The 24,142-nt window shown below is 33.9% G+C and overlaps 1 protein-coding gene across 2 annotated transcripts in view; it reads left to right on the top strand.

The window, feature by feature from the left end:
• CNTN1 (contactin 1) overlaps window positions 1–24,142 on the top strand; it is a 290,007-nt gene that overhangs the window by 90,133 nt on the left and 175,732 nt on the right. Inside the window, exon 3 of one of the 2 annotated variants that reach the window (XM_081821497.1) lies at window positions 20,501–20,592. The exons of the other annotated variant lie outside the window; for it this stretch is intronic. The gene's annotated coding sequence lies outside the window, so the exon portion shown is untranslated. The remainder of the gene's footprint in view (window positions 1–20,500; window positions 20,593–24,142) is intronic. 2 annotated transcript variants of the gene reach the window in all.

The following is a 24,142-nucleotide window of genomic DNA, read 5'->3' on the forward strand; positions in this document are numbered from 1 at the left end:
ATATTCCATTGTATATATATACCACATCTTCTTTATCCATTCATCTGTCAATGGACATCTTGGCTTTTTCCATAGTTTGGCTATTGTGGACATTGCTGCTATAAACATCGGGGTGCACGTACCCCTTCGGATCCCTACAATTCTATCTTTGGGGTAAATACCTAACAGCTTTTAAAGGAAGACAGTCTTATTGGATAGGAGGCCACATTCCTTTCTTTTGCCAAGTGAGCTGTTACCACCATTATAATACTATCCCTTCATTCTGCCAGGATACCTCTTATAAGACTTGATCCCTAGTTAGAGCTTCCAGTCATGGTCTGTGGACTATCTAACCTAACAGGAAACTCACCATTCTTTCTGTGCATCACTGAGTCCCATGGAAAGCTAAAGCAGACTTTGCCCTTTTCTTCCTGTTTGTGCCCCGTGGCCATCTCACAGTAGTTCCAGTCCCCAGGCCCTGGCAGCACTGGAAATATCTGGGATTCTGCTGCTCAGTAGCCTGTAAGCAGGAAAGCAGAGCCAGCATCTCACATTCAAAATCACTTGCAAATCTCAAGGGAGGGTTTTCTGTCTACCTCTCCTACCCCAGGACCACCCCACAGAAGAAGGGGAGCAATGAATCTCTTATTTCACCATGAATTCTTCTCTCCAACTCTTTTTCTGAAGCTTCTTTTTAAATTTCTTCTGTTTAAAGATCCCAGAAAACCAGTTCTGCCTGTTTCCCAACAAACAGTGCCCTCACTCAAATTTGAGGGAGGCTGCTTTGCAGCAAATAATAGGCTGGGCCTTTATTCTCAGGTAGCCTTTCCTCCACAGAATCCCTCTTTTTCTTTTTGACACAACTGATAAGAGAGGCTTTCCACTAGTCTATGGCTGAGGTTAGGAAGGAACATTTTTCTCAAATTTTTATTTTGAATTATTACAACAATTTTTATTGCTTGTTGCCATTAGAACTAATTTTCTACCCTTTTTAGGTGCCATATTGGACAAATTTAGAATTATTTGCACACATTGATGCATATGATATGTATGTAATTTATCAACTGGTTACCTTTTTACATTTTAACAATTGAAAAGGTGATCACTTTTGAGATGGCCTCAATTATCTTTCATTTTACCTAACTCATGTCATTGTACTACCTTCAGAAATGGTTTATCACCTATTCAAGCAGTGAGTATAGGTTGTGTTATTGCCTACCTTTATTACACCTCAATACATCCAAATTCCCACTGTTTCACTTATCAATGCTCTTGTGACCAAAGTTGGGTCATTTTCTCTAGCAGGCCAATTAAAAAATATATGGGCACTATTTTTGTTTGTTTGTTTTGTTTTCATTTGAAACGGACATTGATTCAATTATTAGATTAGTGCAGGGATAAATTTGGTAGGAACTAAGAAGCACAAGTAGATTATTTCCTAAATATTATAAACATAAACCTATATTTCATTACTCTAAAGTCTATAGCATTCATTTACATACATCATCATTTTTAATCTTCACAAAATGCCTGTGAAATAAGTAGCTTGTGCAGGCTCACAGAACGTTAGTAGTAAAACTATAAGGTAATACAGAAACCACTTTGTTAAGATATACAAGAATTGACTCTGATGGTATACTACATGTCAGAAAATAACCTACCTACATCTTCTCACTGAGCACTGACAATAGTCAATGATTCATTATGGGAGGAGGGGAGGGTTCTTCTGAAGTGAAAAAAGGGATAAAACTCCTGAAGATGCAGCCTAATCAGCCCTCAGATGTTGCAAGTCACTTGCTATGTGATCAGCACTGTTTGAAGTTTCATGGGTGATGCATAAGAACATAAAATGTGGTTCTTTTCATCAAAGATCTCATAATCCATGTAAGGGAATAGAATTAACCTGAAGAATTAATTAGAAAAACATTAACGGTTAGGGTGTAACAGCATGCTGAACTTGGGAATTCAGAAGATGGTGTCCTAAGAGAGTGATTCCTCTAGAAGATAACATGTGAGCTGAGCTTTTGAAAGAGGAGATAGAGCTGGGCTCAGCTCTCAGCTCCTCCACTCACCCTTTATATTTTGGAGGGAATATTACTTAACCTCTTTGAATTATGCATGAGTATAGTGGTGAAACAAGGAAGCAATGTCTACTCACTTCAAAAGCTGTGAGGATTAAATAAGATGTTTTATATAAAATACTTAGAGTGCTTGGCAAAAAAAAAACAAAACACATTCATTCACTATCAATTTCTCATTCTCCTCTTTTCTTTGAGATAGCTAAAATCTGGATATGTAAAGGAAGGAACTTAAACTATTCAAGAAGGTAGAGAAGGAAAAGTATTGTAAACCAAAACACAAGGTAGGAATGAACAGAGTAAGGGCAGACAGCACTGAGGAAACAGGCTTACCTATGGAGCAATGGAGACAATATATTCTTAATTTCCAAAGACCTCCTTTCTATCTTGATTTTGTCATTGTCATTTTTGAATTGTCATATTTCTTAGCTATGAGGTCTTGACCACTTTTATTTTGCTTTTTTTTTTTTTTCGGTTATAGTTGTTTGTTTTTATTCTCCATAAATTTTGGCAAAGTTTCTTGCATATCGATCCTTAGAAAATGTTATTCATTTATATATTCATTAAGTAAATATTTATTCAGCACCTACTGTGTGAATAAATTCAGGTTGTATGGATAACATGAAACCAGATCATGAAGCATGTTGGACTTGGACATCAAATTTTGATATTGATGGCATGGAAGAGTGCCTTTCTCTCCTTTCCACTCTAAGGCATACATCATGCTCTATGGTTCTTTCAACAACGTGAGCCAGGCTGTGTCATTGCTTAATGCTTTTAAGTGGCCTCCTCTTCCTGGAATAACTCCTCCATCCTCCATCTTATCCAGCTGGAAAATATCTACTCTTGTCCCAATGCTCATCTGAATGAAACATTTCCTGACCTCCTTCTTCCCCCCCTTCTCAGATTGATTTTACCAGTTCTCCTTTCTGCTTCCTCTGAACTCAGTACTTATTCTTATCATTGCACCTATAATACTTTATTGCCTCTGTTCATATCTCTCCCTATTAGGTTAGAAATTTAAATACTGAACAATGGAGGAGGGGGACGGAGGAATTTCATGTGGGTAAATTTAGATTATTTCTCTTACACATACCTAATAAATGTTCTGCAATTCAGGATTTCACTTAGATGTACATAAAATGAGAAAAATATTCAGTATCTTGACAAAAATAAAGAATTTAGTTTAATATCTTTATCATTGTACAATGAAGAAACCAACTGAGATAAATATGCTCTTTGAGCAGCACTTTTTGTGAATATTTTTTAGCTTTGCCTGTGAGAGACAGCAACATTATTTTTGTATTGCTGAAGTGCTTTGAGAGCAATGCCCCAGTGACAGCATAAACAAAATACAAAGGCCAGTTTGTTTTTATATCTAAATGGGGGATTGTTGGTGAAGAGTTGTGCCAGCCAGTACAGAGTGGAATAGTGTTTTATTCCTCTCAAGATAGATGGATTGCTGAATTGCCTGAGTTCCTGCTGTTTTATACTCTGCCCCTTGAATTTGAAAATGAATAACTGCCTTTTTTTTTTCTTGAATGGATAGTGAGAAAATATATCATTTAAATAAAATTGTACTCATAATATTGTCATTAAAAAATATGTCCACCTGGTATTTTATCCACATGATATATTGCCAAAAATATAAAATGTCATATTTGTTAAATGTTTTATTTTTTAGTAAATCATAACATTATTTAAACTGGGGATGCGCAGTTTGCTAGTGTGTTTCACTTTTAAAATGGTGTTCCTTCAGAGGAAGTGAATTAAATTTTACATCATTGATAAAGCCATTATTTGAAAGTTTTTGCTGGGAGATAATTTAATAAGTTCAACACTTATCTTTTGAGTACCATATGAAAAGTCTCTGTGGGGGAATAAAAATAAAAAGAAAGCATAGTGTCCGTAATCAAAGAGCTCTTAGCAAACAGAGAAAAATTATCTCATGTATAGAGGATTATGACACAGAGGGATACAGGAAAGTCACAATGACTATGAGAACAGAGAAAAGAAAGTGCTTCCCATGGAGATGAATAATTGGCTTCACAAAATGATGGAACTTGAAAAATGAGTCTCACAAATGAGGATGGAGGAATTTGAAGAGAGAAATTGAATTAGATCATGGAAATCCCTAACTATCAAGAGAGAATTTTTTTTTCTATAGCTATAAAGGAGTTGTGATGGTTATTTTTTATGTGTCAATTGACTAAGCTTAGTGTCCACTTTAAATACTAGTCTACGTGTTGTTGAGAAGGTATTTTATAGATGTGGTTAGCATCTAAAATCAGTTGACTTTAAGTAAAGCAGATTACCATCCATAATGTCGGGGATTTTATCCAATCAGTTGAAGGCCTTAAGAAAATACACTGAAGTTTCCCAGAGAAGAAATTCTGCCTTAAATCTGCAGCATCAACTCCTGCCAAGTTGCTAGCCTTCTGCTCTACCCTAGGGGTTTCTTACTTGTCTGCCACACACCCATAATCATGTGAGCCAATTCCTTAAAATAAATTTCTTTAAATATACATACATATATTCTATATATTATACATATATATTTTATATGTTATACATATACTATATGCTGTACATACACACATCTCATCATATGTGTGTAGGTATATGTGTGTATGTACACATACATACATACAGTTGGTTCTATTGTTTCTCTGGAGCCCCCTGATTGAATCAGGAGTTATTAAAAATTTTAAACAAAACTGGGTTTATAACTTTTGTGGCATTCATTAAGTCTTATAATTTTAAGCTTTTATTGAACACCAATTTATGCCAGGTTTTTGCTACATGCTATGGAGTAAAACAAAGCGTAATACATAATGCCAGTTTTGGTGATTTTCTGTGCTCTTGTGAGGCATGCAATTGTGCCATTTTTTCCAAATTATTTCATTTAGCCAATCAATGCAACATTTCTCTGAGATAGGTATTATTAGTGTGGCTATTATTATATTTCTAATTTGACAGATGAATAAACTGAAATTTTAGCTATTAAATGTGAGGCTCAGGTCCAAACTCCAGGCTGCAGCACATGAAACATTATATATTTAGCCACTAAAATGCATGTCTTCTAATGTAAAACAATTTTCCTGTGGTCAATGATCAGTGAACAATAAAACTATGCTTTTAAATATTCATAAAAGATATCAAACAGCTAGAAAAACTCTTTAAACAGAGCGGGGTGGGGGTTCATAGGTTGTAGAAGGTTGATGGCTTAAACAGTAAAAGTAGAAAGGCAGCTTAGATCACAATGACCAGATTCTAGGAAAGTTAAAGCAATCATGGCATTTTCAAAACCTGACAGTCAACTTCCACCAGATTTTAACAAACTTGTCTCACACTATTACAGTAATGCTATTCAAAGTATTATTCTAAGACTCCCAGCATCTGCATGACCCAGTAGCTTGCTAGAAATGCAAATATGGGGGCTTTACCTCAGATTTTATATATATCAGAATTTCTCAGAGTGGGACCTGGGAGACTGTGTTTTAAAAGAGCTTTCAAAGAGATCCATGTCATATAAAGTTTGAAAAGAACTGCACTACAGCAACAGGGACCAGCAAAGAAGGGTCTTGTGATGCTGAGGTGAGCTTCTCTAGGAAAGTAGAATGAAGCAAGCCAGAGTTAGCTAGAATTAATAATGGTTGATCAATGTTCTGACTTGGGCTCAGATGCATGATGAGTATCTGAGACAAAACAAATTCAGGAGGGAAAGAACTTAAGTAGGTACATGGAGAAGATGAAACTCTCATTCGAGTGAAGATGTGTTTGGACACAAAGTCAGAACAGGTAACAGCATTAGTGAAAGAGGTCAGGATGATAAACATCAAGAATCAAAGCAGAACTAAAGATTAGGGCAGACTTGGTAAGGCAAGGAGGGGAAAATCCTGGAACAAAGGAATAGCTTATTTTAGCGAGAAACTGGAGATGTAAGAATCCATAGTCAAAGGTCTGAAGTTGAACATGAACTATTTGGAGGCAGGAAGACCAGATATATTCAGGCAAACCTAAAATATTTGCCAATTTTCCATCCTAAAGAATCAGGTCTTAATAGCTAATACAATTAATTAGTAGCTAATACAGTCACAAACTGTGCCACTGATTCATTCATTCATGATTTCAAAAAAAATTTTGGTATCCTCTATATGCCAAATACAGTGATAAATAAACAAAGGTAAAATGTGAGACAAATGTGATCTCTGCCATCAGGAGAGTTAGGCATTAAATAAGCAATTATACAAGTAAGTGATATTGCCATAAATGCTACCCAGAAAAAGTACAGGTATTATGAGAATGAATCACAAGATACTTAACCTAGCCCAAAAGGAGGAGAGTTAGGAGGATGATTTCCCAGAGGAACATTTCCTGGGGAAGTAAATTTTAAGGTACAACTTCGAAGATGAGATGAAGTTGATGAAGAGCTGGGGGAAAAGCATTCTAGGCCAAGAGAGCAGTCTGTGCAGAGTGTGTACATTAAGATAGAACAGGAAGATGACCAGGGTGATTGGAATGTAGTGAATGACAGGAGAATAATACGAGATGAGACTAGTGATGATACAGAGCTGTTGAAGACATAGAATAGCATCCTAATTGAAGTAGGAAAACCCTGGAGGATTTTAAACCAGTAAATATAGGATGACATTTTCATTAAAAAATATATCCTTTTAGGGCATTTGATATGGATTATATAGGGAAATATTTTTAGGAAGTTACTGTAATACGTCGGTCAAGGGATCATGATGATTTGGATTAGGTTAATGGCAGTGACAAGAGAAAGGAATAGATAGATTCAGTATATATTTACCAAGTACAAACCAATAAGCTAGAGGAAGAAGAAAATATAAAATATCACATCTCTGTTTCTGGTGTACATAGAGACCTGTACCATTAACTAGAATAGGGAGAATTGGAGGAAATAAATTTTGGGAGAAAAGTCATGAATTAAATTGTGGACTGCCTGAGTTAGATGCCTGTTAGTAACCTAAGTGTAAATTTAAAGTATATCAGTAGATTGGTGGTCTGGAACTCAGAAAAGACATTTTGCCTGAAGATGTAAGTTTGGATTCATTACACATGATAGGTCAAGTTATTACAGGGTATAAAAACACCAAGGAGGAGAGAAGGAAAGGGAAGAGATTTCTTATATTTTAGTCTTTTAAGGTTGATAATAAAAATGTTGCACTGGCAAAGGAGACTGAAAAGGAAAGAACAAAGAAGCAAGAGGCAAAGGAAATAAGTTTGTGTCCCAGAAACCAGCTGGAAAAATGTCCGAGTTAGGAGTCAGTAAATGTGTGACAGAGAGCCAAGGCGTTAAAAAGAATGAAGTGCAAGGGACTGACCAATTTACTACCCTCTATTTTTGTATATTGATTATACTTTCTTAGTCAATCTCAATTATTGTGTCCACACCCACAGATAATTTTTGAAGTCAGAAGCCTCAGTGTCATTCTTAACATCTTCTCTCTAAACTCCCACATAAAACCTGCATCTTTAACATCTTTAAAGTACTGAAAGAAAAAGGGGAAAAATCCCTATTAATCTAGAATTTTATACCTAGCAAAAAAATATCTCTCAAAAATGCAGATTCATACTTCTCTTCAAATAAACTAAAGCTAAACAGATTTATTGCAATTAGACCTGCACCATAAGTAATGACAAAGGAAGTTCTTCAGGCAGAAGGCAAATGATACCAGATGGTATTCGCTGGAGGTATGCAGTACAGAAGCCCATAATACTAAAGTCCATATTTTATCCACAGTACTTTCAGATCAGAAGCTGAAAACAGTATGAACATAAACCCAAGTGTCATTCTAACCTACTTTCTAACTTTTTATGTATTTATAAATAAACATCAGTAAATTAAGTTAATATGTGTCTGAGGTTATTGGAGCATTATTAAAGGAAGTCCATGGGGGTTGGTTGTGGGAATTATTAGATTTGATAAATCGTATAAAGTATTTGAGAAAATGCCTGGCACTAGTAAATCTCAGTGTTTGTAAGCTATTATTATTTGATAATGAATATGTAATCAAATCTGTTACCTATAATAAAATCTATTATTTGATGTTTTATACATAATTTGTATTTGTATGCACAATAAAATCTATTGTTGAGTAGTTACTTAATAACATATATATAATAAAATCTAAATAATAATAAAATGCTTTAGAATTTGAATTAAGATGATCTGTTTCACCATGCTGGAGTATTAAAATAGGGTCATACTACGTTCAATATTTAAATTACCTTAAATCCCTGATAAGAAGGTTTTTTTCTTCAGCATTAAGGAGTTAGTAAAAAAATTTTTCTTAATCAGCAAACACTTTAAAAATGTGTTTGTATCATTTTTTGGCAGAAAGTAACCCTTGTGTTCCTATGAATGATTTTCCTAGTGAGAGACAGTATTTTCTGAGTCATTAAGACCTGACAAAACCAAAGCACTCAGAAAATCTGGTTGAATTTATTGATCAGTCAATAAACATTTATTATAAGCCTATTTTATGCAAGCCCTGTGCTAGATATGTATAACCCAGCAGCATAAAGCATGGTGCTAGTTTTCAGGGAGTTTATGAAATAATGGTAACTAACAACTTTTAACTCTCACTATGTTAAGGCACTATGCCAGGTAAAGTTGTGGGTGGTTGTTTTTTTTTCATGTTCTTGCATTTAATCAATCCTCACAGTATTCTTATGATGGAAGTATTAGTAGTAGTAGTAATATTTTCACCTGACAAAGATGGTGAGATTTTAGGAGGTTAAGTAATTTGGCTATGGACAAATAGTAAGTGTAAAACATAATGCTAAACATCAGGATGTAAGAAATGAAAATTTATCCTTTCATCTGTTAAATACACTGCCTCTCTCTTTACAACTCATTGGGAAGGAAAGGAAGATATAATTTAAAATATGAATACAAGTTAGGAGAAAAATACTCTTTCATTTTTCTTTTTTTAAACAACAATCCTACTGTTAAGCATTATTTGTGAAATTATTAAATTTAAAAAACTACTAAAAGCTTATTTACCAATTGAGGTTTCCCAGTTTTGATGAAGAAGGAAAGTGACAGTTTAATTGTTGAAAGTACATAAATAGATCACACCCTGGAAACCAGAAGTTAGAAAAGTTAAAGACATCAGGGTTTTTCAACATCTCTGGCAATCATCTCCACACCAGATTTGAACACATTAGCTTTAAACTACTGGAAATTTAGGAGCCAGCTAGGAAAATTCTCGAAGTGCTGAGGAGAATCTCCCTGGAGAAAGCAAAGTGAAAACAATAGCTAGAGTTATTAGAATTAATAACAGTTAATCAATGTTCTGTCTTAGACTGAACCTAAGTGGGAATATAAGACAACTGAGAATTCAAGTAGGTCAGGGTGTAGGTAGGGTTGTGGAGAGAATAAAACTTTCCCACTTAAGAATAAATGAGCTTGGACACAGAATCAGAGCAGATTGTCCGGCATGAGTAACAACAGGTCAAAGTCTAGTGACCTGTAGAGGTTTGACAAGCTAGGGAGGCAAAATCCTGGGACAGAGACAAGTAGTGACTTTTGGAAAAAAGCTTAATACACAAGTATTCTTAGCCAAAGATCTGAAGTTGGAATTGATCCATTTATTCAAAGGCAGGCAGCTCAGTTCTATCTGGTCAACTCTATCACAGTGACTGATAATTCAAACCTAAGGAATTATACCCTCTGATACAAGCACACACTGTGCCATTGATTCATTTGTCCATGCATTCAGCAAATATCATCTATGTGCCAGTCACAGTGATGAACACCAGACCTGTGATAAATGAAAGGCAAATGAGACAAATATGGTCTCTGCTGTAGTGAAAATTACATTATAGTGGAAAGATAGGGATTAAATGCATAATTAATTACAATTTGGATCAGTTGTAAAGGAAAGTTACTGAGTATTTTGAGAGTGAATCACAGAAAGAACTATCCCAGTTTGCATAAGGGTTAAATAAAGGATAGAGCCTGAAAGATGAGTCAATTAGCAAAACAAATATTTGGAAAAAAAGCATTCCTAACTTAAAGATAGGAAGAAACAGAGATGACCAGTGTGGCTGGAACATAGTGAAGCTAGAGGATTAGTCTGGGGACTATAGGACATTATATGCAATGTTGAAGATTTTTAATATTATCTTAATTGTAGTGGGAAAACACTGAATGTTTTTATGCCAGTAAACAATATAATGACATTTACATTTTTAAAAGATTCTTTTAGGTGTTCTCATATGGTATTTTGTATGGAATAGCAGGCATAAGAGTAGAATTGGGGAGATCACCTATAAAGCTGCTTCAGTAATCTAAGCAAGAGATGATGATAGCTTGAACTTCAGTTATTGACAGTAAAGACAGAAGTAGATAAATTCATTATGTAGTTAGGAGGTAGAAAAGAGAGTTGTAGCCATAGACTTTAGGCATGAGTACATGGTGTAGGGTGGTGCCTTTCACCAGGATAGGAAGGACTGGAGGAAAAAAATATTGAGAATTCAGTTATTTCAGAGTGAGATAACAAAGTGGGAATATTAAGTTGACATGTCTAGACTTCAGAAAAGAGATCCTGCCTAGAGAAAAAGTTTGAGTTCATGAACATATATATGATCTTCAAGTATAAAAGATGCTATCTTAGCTTCTGGCATGAGCAGATGAATGGATGAGGGTACAATTTCCTAGCATAGAGAGGTAAAAAGGAAAACCAAATTTAGGAAAAATAAGTTGAGTTCATTTGTGAACTGCCTGAGTTTGAGATAATTGTGAGATACCCAAGTATAAACATTAGGCGTATGAGGGTTGATGGATCTGGAGTTCAGGAAAAAATATCTTAGATACAAGTTTGAATTCATTACATGTAATCTATTGAGTTATGAGAGTAGATGAGAATATTTAGCGAAAAATGAGAAAAAGAGATGAGGGGAGAGGAAAGAATAGGACAGGACAAGAGAGAGAAATCTTTAGGGTTACAGATATTTAAGTGGAAATAAAGTAAATGAACTGATGATGAGAGAGAAATGCCAGAGAAGCAAAGGAAGTAAGCAAGAGAGTATGGTATCCCAGGATTCAAATAAATAAATGTTCTGGCTATTAGAAATTAGAGAGAACACTGAAAAGTCAAGAAAGAGGAGAAGTAGACATATACAGTTTACTCTCTTCTATCATTTTATATTTATTCTAACTTTTGGATAATCAGTTTGAGTTGTTGTTGTCAACATCCACTGAGTTTTCAAGGTGTTCCAAACATTGCTTCTTCTATCCCCAACATAGAATCAGTCAGCAAATCTTATCAATTCTACCTCAGAAAACTCTTTGATCTCTTCTTGCCTCTTTATGCTTATAATCAATGTTTCCTTTCAGATTCAGTTTATTTTCACCATTTGACTACAATATACATAAATGTTTATTTATTTAAGTAACCTCTACCCCTAATGTGGGTCTTGAACTCAGGACCCTGAGATCAAGAGCCACATACTTTACTAAGCCAGCCAGACACCACCTCCCCCTTTTTAAGTGACTACAATATACATTTTAAAGCCTCATCTCCTCAGACATTGTCCAATCCTAAAATATCCTTGTCCCTATATTATTGGATCTGCTTCTATTGACTACTCTCTTGATACGGGACACAGTTTCTTGTTCCTTTTTTTATATCCTGCAGTATTTTTTTATTGTACACTGTAGGTTGTGTGTAAAAGGACAATAGAGACTAAAGTAATGATATTTATCACCAGAATAAAGCATGCTCCTTCTTTTAGTCTGGACATGATTCGATGTAATTTATAGTTGATCCAGATGGAGGCTTTATTGCCACTTTGGTTAAATCTAATTCACAACTAATTTCAGATGTTTTAAAGGGTAAGAAAAAGACTAACTTTTGTAGCACTTAAGATATGAGTATACAGAGCTCCAACAGAGCTCTGATGTTAGACATTAGCTTAAGAAAACCTAAAGATGGTTCTAGTCTGCCCAAAAGCTGGTACCACCCTCTTCTCAAGTTGAAGCTTTCTGTGTACCCACATCAAAGCCTGTCAATTTTAAAGATTCTGAGCTAGTCCTATAAGTGTTCCAAATTTAGAGGGATTTGAAGATCCTAAGTAAGACTTACTAGGAGTGGACCTCCCCAATATCCTTCTCATATACTGGCAGAATCTCATTATCATTCTGTGTTCCTGTATTTTTCTCAAGTGGAATTTGTAATACTTATTTTTGATCTTACTCTCTTAAACCATCGCATTATTCTTAAATTATTGTTATATATTTTTAGGTACCCACCTTACTAACCTATTCAACTATAGCAAAAATGCACATCTGGGACTGATTAGTATATTTGTAATTGTTTTATTATTTAAAAATTCTTTTAATATTGTGGAAGAAGGAAGGACAATCAGTTAAAAACATTTATAGCTAATGTTATGTAACATTTTTCTATGATTTGATGAAGGGATGTTAACCTCAATATTTTTTCTAAACTCTTTGTTTACCTGGATGATATAACCACCTTTGAAAATATCCTGAATTTTTTCCCAGTTCTTTTTTTTTTTGAAGATTTTATTTATTTATTTATATATTTATTTATTTATTTATTTATTTATTTATTTATTTATTTATTTGAGAGAAAGTGAGCACAAGCAAGGGGAGTGACAGAAAGAGAGGCAGAAGCAGGCTCCCCACTGAGCAGGGAGCCCAGGGGGGCTTGACCCCAGGGCCTGGAATCATGACTCAAGCCAAAGGCAGATTCTTAACTGACTGAGCCACCCAGGTGCCCCTTTCCCAGTTCTTAATAGGAAAAAAGTACAGATCTTTTAGGATAAATATTCTCAGACATTCCTTTAAGTTCAATCATTGTTCAGTTGGCCAAGAGAGTTTATTACAACTCAGCGTTTGCCTGTCCATACTGGTAACATTAGTTGAAATTTTGAGGGAATAGTGTTAAAATTAAAATTGGAAAACTGTGTTGGTGGAGTTGGTTAAGGATAATTGCTTTTACAACTTTCTAGACATTGAAATCCAAGCTGAGGAGTGCTGGTAAATGTTTAACAACTGGCTTTCCAGGGGAAAAGAAAAGGCCCTGGTTTTTCACATTTGCTGATTTTGGTCCTGTAACTAGTTTCACCATGGTTGGTTTCAACCTAGCAACATGATGTTATTGAACGTGGAGTTAGAGGTGCTCAATAGCACACTATTATATAGCATTTCCACCATACAGATAGAATAGGTGTAAACAATCTCTAAAGCATTGATAATAGTAAAATGTATAGGAAGTGATGTATTTTGAGTATTTGTCTTTTTAAAATATAATTTCTTTAAATGTAAATTCATATTTAATTATAAATAATAACTGTGTTTAATAATTGGCTTAAAGTTTCTGGAAATTAAAATAGTTGTTTAAAAGCTGGTATGGGCTAGCTCCAATAGACCACTGATTCTAAACCTTTTGGGATAAGGGCCATTAAATTTCCAGTACTGAACTGGATTTTGATCCATAGCCCACATCAGTGAATATTTGTGAAAGAAAGGGCTCAAGTCAATATTAGCTGGATCAGAAAAAAGCCAGGTAATTTTTGCATTCACACCTGTGTGCCCCAAACTAATTTTTCTCTCCCCTCCATTTCATAAACCTGTTTTTCTTTGTGTCACTAATTGGGATTATTTTCCAAACATAATTATTACTGGCCTATACAATGGCCTCTGTAGCCAAGAGTTTGCATCTGATAGTTCCGCACTAAGAAGGCAGTCTAGACTGTATGTTATCCTTATAAATTCGAACTTGTAGTCCCTACTTTAAATCACTTGTCTGTTTTTAATTTAAATCATCATACATTTCATTAAAGTATCACTTTGTTCCCTAAGATCCCTACATCCACTCCCTTTTATGAGTGCTTCTTTAATTTCATAGGACAAACACCTGTGATGAAATCTTATCCAGGAAATTACAGTTGCAAATTTAAAGATAAATCTGCTTATGAAAAAGCGAAGTTGATGGCCGTATATAATAACTCCACAAAAACAAATATTTCACAAAAGAATTTACTGGTACATTAATATCCTGCTTTGAGACCTAGCTTTTGGTAGAATATAAAATGTGTTCTAAAGTATTCATCTCAAAAGGAACTTATACAAAATTGCTTTATTAAATGAAAATATAACAGTTACATTTTACATTTTGAAACTATGGTCAAATAAGAATGGGAAGAGTGTGAATAGGAAACACTTGTGCAAATTTATTTTTGAAATAGTTCTACATCTGTGGAATTCTGCATCACCACAGGTTAGTTGTGTAAAAAAATCTAATTTATGTTGTTAGCAGTCAGAACAGTGGCTTTGGGTGGAGAATGGAGGGGAGAATAAAGGGCCTCTGGACCTCTAATAATATATTGTTTGTTGATCAGAGTGCAGGTGGGATAGCTATGTCAGTTTGTGGAAATTCAGCAAGTTGTATAGTTACCTCTGTACACTAATGTGAAATATAGTATAATTCAAGTTTTAAAATATTTGTGCATGTATGCACATCCCACATGAATATACACAATATATACTTGTGCCCTATAATTATGATGTGATTATTTTAAAAATACATGTATTTAGAAGTTTTTAATTAAGTGCCTTTTTAGTGATAGTGAGGCAAAAACTTATATAAAGTCCGTAAAAGGTGTTTGTATTTTTAAGGTTTTATACAATCAAATATTGTAGTTAATGTATCATCTATTTTGTCGTTGGCATTTATTCATACATAAATTCATAAAATAAACCTTTGTTTCCCCATTAAACCTTATTGAAGAAGTGACTCATGGGTTGAATCATTCTTTACAAAAGCTTAAAAATCCTAAAAGACCTAAGAGGGTACAGACTTCTGTTCAATTAAAAAATTGAGACACAGTGAAGTAGGCCTAAATTATCTTGAGACTAGAAATATATTTGGAACAAACTATTTTGCAAATATTTTAATTTGTTACTAGAGAAGACAGGAAGAATATAATTTTTAAAGCTCTTCCCTAATGTATATCTAGAGACAGACTGACATATACCCAGAGCTGTTCAGTGAATCTCATGGGGTAGAACTGGTTGCTGATATCTCTTGACCTGAAGTTAAATATGCCTTCCTCCAAGGGCATTTAGTCACTTAAAAAGAAAAACTGCTATAAACACATGATGGGGATTAAGGAATGCACTCGTGATGAGCACCAGGTGATGTATGAAGTGTTGATTCATTATATTATACACCTGAAACTAATATTACACTGTATGTTAACTAACTGGAACTTAAATAAAAACTTTAAAAGATCTGCTTTTCTTAAAATAACTAAAAGTAAATAGGATTAAATAAGGATTATAATAATTATTTGGGAGATATAATACCTTCATAGACTTAAAAGGCTTTAAATTATATTTTTCAATTATACCTGTAACCATTAGTAGGATTCTTAGTATCTTCATTTTACATAGATATTGAACTACAATTGGGTCATTTTTTATGACACCTGGGAAGCCATGGCAATATACTGATATCTGTAAGCTAACTGAATATTGAGAGGATGGTGGGTATTTTGATGGAACTCAGGAATCCAATGATACAGGGACAATGTAGAAGTACCTCAGATTTTTGAGACATATTAGGATACCTATTCCCTATAGCTTTTTTCTTCCTCCCTATTTCATGAATTTATTTCTTGATGACCAAAGAGATGTTTTAATATATATACATATATGTATATGTATAAATACTTGTTTTAATATATATTAGAAGTTTTCCATTTTGCAATCAATTTAAAAATGATGTCAAGATAGCAAGTTAACATAGAGCTTTCAGTTCATTTCGTTATCTACATCTCAGGGTTTCATTCTCCACCTACTTTTCATTGCACACTTTCAACCCTGAGTTATTTCTTTGACTTCCATACCTTAAACAATTCTGGTCGCTATCCAAACACCTAAGTGTGTTATGGCTTCATTATCAATATGTCTTTTGGAAATTCTATAAGTATCCATTCCTTACCAACCCCTCCCTTGCTGTGTGCAATACTATAATCTCATCTCACCATCTCTTATGATATCAGTAGTTCTTTTTTCTTTGGATAAGAGTGACAGAAGGACACTGAGTTACCAAGTCCTGAAAGTCTTCCATGATTCCTCCCAACCTCTTCATACTAAGTCCTACTGACTCTAATGTTTAAATATCTCTAGAATATTTTCCATATATCCACATCCCTATGTCTGCCTTGTTTAGGTCCTCATCACTTCTGGTGGATTGCAAATGGTATTCTATTAAACATATATTTTTCATTTGTTTACCGCTCCCAGTCTGTCTTTCAGCTACAAAATCTAGTCATATGATTCTCTTGGTGAAATTTTTAAATCTCTCTGTAGAATAGCGTCAAACTCCTTAACAGTGTAAAAAATGTTCTATATAATCGGAATTTGAACAGAGTTTTTGAAAGAGCCTTATATAAGTCAGATTTTATATAATTTTTCCCTATTACCTGACAAAATGTCTATTTATCCAAATTCTCATAATACACACAATTCAGTTTCTCAAGCATATTATGTGATATCTTGCCTCCCTAAAATGCATGTTGTTCTCTTTACTGAAAATGACTTTTCCTTCAAGACTTTTCTGCAAGATTGAGCTTTGGGAAGAAATGAATTAATGTTTCTAAAGTCCTTACTGTGTCAAGAACTGTGTTAAGTGACATAAAGACATTGCAATATTTGAATTTCCTAATAACTCTAAGATGTTCATATCATTCCCATTTTAAATATGAAGAAATCAAGGAAGAATTTAAACTCTCATCTGGATGACTACAAAAACTATACTATAACTATTGTGCTCTAAATTATTTATTTAATTCTCACAGAAAGCTAGAGAAAGATATTTAATTTTATTTCTGTATTATACAAACAATATAAAGCTGATATTCATGGAGTGTGGCTAGCACATGAAGCCTGAATTTATTTTCAAATTTGTCAAACATTAAGGCCTCTATTAATTCTATTATACCACTCAGTTTCTTTAAATATCACCACCGCCATGAATCATTTCCTAAATACACTATGGGCAGTTGGTAATGCCAATATTTCTTCTTACTATGCCTCATCTAGTGGAGTAAAAATAAGAATTAATACTTACCTAGAAGTCATTTAGCATACAGGCATAGTACCCTTTAGTAATTATCTCATTTGCATATCTTAACATATATCAAAGTGATTATAATCATCACTCTGTATCTATGTGTTTACCTGTTTCCACCACTAAAGTATGACTACTTTGGAGGCAGCCACTGATCTGTACATATTTATTTTCCTAGCACCTAGCACAATTCCTTTCTTGTAGAAGGTACATAATAAATATGTTTAATTAAATAAATGTGTTATGATTAGGGGATGATTATAGTATTGGTAGGACAGAGCAAGAAAAGAAGAAGGGATTTCTTAAATCTCAGAGAAAAAAAAGCAGTCTGCTCCTCCATCCCTTGAGCTTAGAAATGGAGAAACTTTGGTAGGCTGAATTATTTTCCTAAGGCTACATGGCATTATGTTTTCTTATAATGGATATAAATTATGCATTTTTCCAAATGGCAGTAGTCAGATAGTCTAGTTATATATCTTAATAGATACCACAAATTTAGCAGACTAAATATGCTTTGATTTATTTGCAAATTTTGATTCATTTTATTGACCCTATTGTACATTACAGAGTTTACTTCATATTCTACATGCATTATAGATTCAAAATATTGGAAAAACCTCTTGATCTGCAAAGAGATCAAATTCATCTAAAATCACCATCTCTGTTTTCCATCCATTTGAAAAGATCGGTTAAGTGTGTTTCTTAGGCATAGCCAGACCTCTGGAAAGCGGAAATTGGTTCTTTTTACAGTTTTTGGCTTTGTTTTATGTAAGAGAATAATTGACTATTTTTCCCCCAGTTGTTCCCATTCAAGGCTTGTTTGCAGCTCCCTCTGTGATGTTTTAGGGATTTATCACCCCTATAGCTTTTCTTATGCCATATTCTTCTTTGCAGACTTCTAGTGTTGTTCTCTTCTAGGTCCATGAGGTGTTTGTGTGTGTTTCTCCCCACCTTTAAGACAATTGAATTTGAAAATGCACCAAGTAGATACAAAGATACATTTTAAACTTTGGTCTTAGATATTTGTATCAGAGAAAAGATACTGACTTTCTTCTTGCTCACTGCAGGAGAGATGAACTAAGTTCTTCATATCCACCTAGTTATGCATTATTCAATCATGTTATTACAGAGAGGTTAAATTTCTAATGCTTACATGTGTAATTATTTTAGTTTATGTCAGCAATTTATAGCTCCTAAATGACTATCCTCTATATCCCCATACCTGATAAGTTACATTTTAAAGTTTTCAAATTTTCTACTATTTTTAAATGAGGTGTTATCTTCATACAAAATTGCTACTGTAGATGATTAAACTGATAAAATTCTTGGAAGGATATTAATCCTTAGCTATAGCTTCTATAATTTTTTAAATGTTTGAGGTCTTTCAAACTTCTGTTTAAAGAATAAAGAACATTACTCAGATAAATATTATAAAATAAGGTCTAGGTAGTTCACTTGAAATATATTAGGTTAGAGGCAATATATACAAGTGTTCAAATAGAATCTTCCTGGGGTAGAAAAAAATATTATGGAATATGAGATATATAATATACATAGTAATTGGATGGTTAATTTCTTAGACTGCCATTTAGAGTATTTTAGTATAATCTTGATGAAGTAGGTGCAATTATCTTTTCTATGACCTAGCAGTCATGCTCTTACATGCTTTGGAAAGAAGAAATATTTCTCTGAACATCCCTGAACTCCATCCCTGTTGTCATCAGCACTCCTACTACCCTCACAGGCTGATCTCAATTGCTACTGGTTTATTGACTGAAAGTCACTGTGATCATGCTTCCTCCAAGGCTGAATTGCTCCCTGTAAAGTGTAACTGTTAGAAAGGAAACCTTGGTTATACTCTGACAGTTTTTCTCTAGTCTAGCCCCAAGCTATGAACTTGAAGATTTCACTTGGGTCTTACAAATAGTCAGGTGTGACAACACAGAACTAAGATAATTGTGTGTGTGTATGTGGTACCTATGTGGATATAAAAAGAGGCTTTGGAAAGACACAACATTAGGTTTCTAAATGATCGCAGTAACATCATATTTAATCTTCTTTTGGTGGGATAAATAAAGCTTAATTAATTTTTACACTGAAGATACTTTGGGAAATAGACAAGCGTTTATATACATTTGCTGTTTTACATGGCTCTCCCACTTTGGTATTTTTCACAAAAATCATTATGACATTTTAAAATGCTACCTGTGTTTTCCTTTGATGAATATTAGCATAATGAAATGCACATTTTGTTTTAAAGCCTGCTTTTTTGAGGTAGTGAAAAAAGAGTAATAGAAACAAACCATGGTGTGTCCTTAGGAGCTTAAATTCTAAAAGAAAGGACTCTCAGAACTACTGAAACTCCCAGAAAAAAAGGTGCTTACCATCCAAAATACTTAACAATGATGAACATATATACCCACTATGATGTTTAAAAAAACTCTTCCATGTTATTCAAATGAAAAATTAATTATTTTTAAATTAAAGTCTTCTAAGAAAGGTTATCCATATGAATCCGGGTAAAAATCTCCTATGATTTGTAGCCATACATCTCTCTTTATGTTTTTTTTTTTTTTTAATTTTCAGTTTAGCCTGTTGATTTTTCAGAAATGGCAGGGAAAAAAACAACTCTGTATATCTCACTTAAAATGTAAAATATTCAGTCTAAATCTTCAGAAAGTATGTCTTTTGAATAAAAGAAGACAGATACTACAGTGTTTCTGCCAAAGAGAGAGTCCAGTTTAAACATTCTGCAGTATGCAAATGTTATCTCGTCTATGTGAGTGTTTTACCCGAGTGGATGTTGCAGGGTTGGAGCCTTCTGCCTGTGATTTAGGTTGTAATTTTATTTGTGGAAATAAACCAATTGCTGAGCTTCAATTGTCTTAGTGATGAGGTGATCAATAGCCCATTACTGGATAGAACAGTGACTACAGGAAGTGCATTGAAGATTTTAATGCATGAATTATGCATGCAGTGCTCATTCTTCAGTCTCCAAACAGAATGACAGGGTTTGTGAAGTCGCCTCAGATAGTTTCTTGCATTAAGTGACTGCAGTGAAATGCTTAATATTTTCAGGCATAGAAGCAGCATTGACTCGGGCCAGCCGAATTTGGAAGATGTAAATCCCCCAGCTCCTAGCACAGAATGCTTTATTTGAAAGTATTGCTATGTAGGGAGACAGCTTCACTGTCATCTAACCTGCTCTCCCCAGAAGGTTGGCTGAAGGATGGGAGCGGCTGTGCCTGTCTCTGAGGTCACAGCTTGAAGTCCTTTTAACTTGCTTTCTGCTGCACGAGAAAGGCGTATTGTGGTATAACTGTCACTGCATTTATTGAAATGGACAATTTGCAATAAATACTATACTCAGAACAACAGACAACTCAGCATATCAGGTAAGTGCAAGGTTTTTCTCTAGGTTAGGTAATTGTGAGAATGTGCTGAGTTAGGATAATGGTGATGCAGTATTAGTAAGGTTGACTCAGACCTCAGTATTGCAGTGCAGTGTCAGGGTTCTGAATTGTTTTGTTAATTGAAAAGTGACTTTATTTTATATTTTTGACAGTATTGTGCCATAAGGTATTTTATTTGCATGCAAAAGCTTTTCAAGAATGTACCAGAGCTTAGATGTGTGTGTGTCTTGGATAGATAGCCTGCAAATTGGGGAGGGGCAGCACTGAGCATGAGCTGAATCAATAAAAAAATTAACTCCTTCTGGAGAAGTTTTAGCAAGGCTGTGGTATTCCTTTGGCTCAGATTATTTCCTTTATGTCAACATTTTCACATTATGGTGAAAGATGTTGGTAGACACCCAGAATGTTCAGTCCTTCTCCCAGAAGTAGAGGATAGCACTGAGGTACTCAAATTCAAATACTGTGTTGCATACAAATTGAACAGATGGAATTGAAATAATTTGGAATAGCATGTCCTTGAAGGAAGACCTTGTTGTCAGAAAACAGTTTGAATTCTACCTGGAGTGTTTTGTTTTCTTTCCTCCTGCCCAGTGTGCCTTACTCTAAAAAAGAATGGATAGATGGTATATTCTGAAATTTACTCCAAAAAAAGTTTTATTTTTTTCTTGATGTTTTAAAAATTAAGCTTATATAATTGTAGAACCTACTATATAAAAGCTGAATAAAATTCACAAAAACTCTGAAAAACTGAAAAGTAATATACTACTGTATTTGCCAGTCTTTCTGAATTAAAGCTGCTTGCTTAAATATCATGGCAAATAATTAAAAAATATATAAATGATGAGCAGTATGATATGAATTCCTCAACCTCTCTTTAGAGTGGGAAAATAGCATTAAAAAAACATTTAGTAAGAAACTCTAGGTATAGTAAAATGTTTTAAAGATGATTTTAAACAGTAAATATATACTATTAGTGTATATATATACACTAATAGTATATATACACATATGTATATGTGTACACATATGTTTATACACACATATATACATTATAATATATAATTTGTAAAACATAATATGTGCAATATAACATGTATGTATATGTATTTCTTCAAGTAGGATGCTAAGTTTTTAAAAATGTTTGCTAAATAATCTATCAAGACCCAGTAATAGATAATGCTAAGTATGCTTTGTGAAGTAGGCATCACTTATAAAAAAGGAAAGAAATACAGAGCAATGATAATAAGAGCACAGGAAAACTACTTTTCAAGATTTCACAATGTATTTCAATTCTGCTGCGGTATTACTCTATCGAGTTTCCTTTCAATTGCCTGGTAGTATGGTGGCACAGAACTCACATTGAAGAACGTGTTTAAATCTGCAAAGCTGAGCTAGTTTAGGTACAGGAGGAAACTCACACATTGAGTTTTTTCTTAGGGAGGGGAAGATAGGAAGAAGTAACTGCCTATACATTTTAGAATTCTTCTGATGCTGAGTCATGGTGTTCAGTTCTGCTCAAATGCCCCCTGGCTGAGGTGGCCCATTAACAGCTAGTAAAATGGAATTGAAAGGAAAATGAGAAAGAATGGAGGCGGCAGAAACTTAGAGATATTTATTGTCTAACAGCATACTAAATTCTGAGTAATGAGTATAACGGCAGCACTACTTGTTGGAAGTTGCTGATATGACAGTAGGAGAAGAAGCCCCTCCATGCTGGATGACAAGATCATAGCAGTAAAATTAATGGATTAACATGGTGAGATTGTATAAACAAAGGGGTCCACGTAACACTGCACTTGTTAAACCTCTCTGTCATCATTCTAGTCTCAAACTTAACCCTAGCCATTACTAAATATCATTGAAAATACGTTATGGTTAGATAAAGAATATTTCCTGGATCATGTGAGGGAAATCTGGAATGAGATGCTCTCAGTTCCCAATTCCCACAGTAGTTGTAATTAATTTTTATAGATTGTCAATTGGGAGAAACTAACAAGAGATAAATGAGGATATTTGAATATCAACCACAATATATGAGATGAAACACCAAAATAAGGTTAGATAATGATTATTATGACAAAGCATAATCATATTAGATGCAGTTAGGAAGGAGATTGAAGATCCAAAAAGGATATAATAAAAGGTAAGAGAAAATGGAATGAGAAACCCATATAGCAGTGAAATATTAAATGCAGGATTTTGAAAGAAAAATGTACCAAATGAATAGTTGATACATATTATTAGTGCCCCTTAAAATCAATTTATAAGAATTCTGAAATATTATGATTCACTAATATAAGCCTTAGTAATTTACTTTAAAAATGAATTTTGAAGATGACTTAATAGACTGAGAAATCAGTTGAAGAATATTTCAAAATGGTAAGCCATCAATTTTCTTTTTAGTATAAATATTTATATTAATGTTTGCACATAGGATATAAAAAATCTAAGTAGAAACCCATCTATATCTAAAATTCTCTATAGGTCCTGTATATCTCTATATGTGCTGTATTCAGCATTAGCCATAAACTAGGATTATAAAAAACTTATGAATCATTTATTGGAATACTAGGAGAGTAAAAGAATTTGAAAGGGTTTTCCAAACTTAAAACACACAAATTGATGAAATCTGAATTTATATTTTTGTGACAAGTCCCCCCTGTATTTTTTTTTAAGATTTATTTATTTATTTATTTATTTAGAGAGAGAGGGTGTGGGGGGAGGGGCAGTGAGAGAGGGAGAGAGAGAATCTCAAGCCGACTCTCTGTTGAGCATGGACCCCACACCGGGCTCCATCTCAGGACCCTGAGATCAGGACCTGAGCCAAAACCAAGAGTTGGATACTTAACCAACTGAGCCCCCCAGGCTCCACCAACACCCCCCCCCCACCGCCGTATTTTTTAGTAAATAGTTTGGATGAGTTATAAGCTTTGTAAGATTCACAGAAATTTTTTCAAGTATGAATTTATAATAGAGAGTGATACCAAGAAATTGCATCTTCTCTTTTCTCTCATTGGAAAAAATAATAAGATTAGTTCCTCCTTAAAATATATTCCCTAAGAAATTAGTTTTTGAAATATTTTCCTTTCAAAAATGCTCCTGAAATTTGACTCTGAGGATGTGTCATTTTAATACTTCATGCATGTTTTAGCAATCTCTTTCCTCTGATTATAAATATAAATTTCACTGTGTTTTTCATTTTAATCACTTTCCTCTCATAAGACAACTAGGTATAATGAAGAAGCATTTATTTAAGGATCTTCCTGTGTGCTTTTGCTAGGTATTCTGGCTTCATAGATATGAAAAAAGATGAGGGGCAGTGCTTTCAATGGAACAAATAATTGAAATGTAGGAAAAAATTATAATATAGCACCATCCAAAATATTTGGTAAAAAGTTTAAGTGTCATAGGACAAGTAAAGAATCATACTCAAAATTTTTAAATGAAGTCCAGGAGAAGAATATATATACATAAAGGCATAGAAGCAAAACTTTATATTCTAGTGCCAGGACTGAAATAGAGGAATTGCATA

Source organism: Leptonychotes weddellii, chromosome 5 (assembly GCF_054177405.1).
Source record: "Leptonychotes weddellii isolate Sample4059 chromosome 5, ASM5417740v2, whole genome shotgun sequence".
NCBI lineage: Eukaryota > Metazoa > Chordata > Mammalia > Carnivora > Phocidae > Leptonychotes > Leptonychotes weddellii.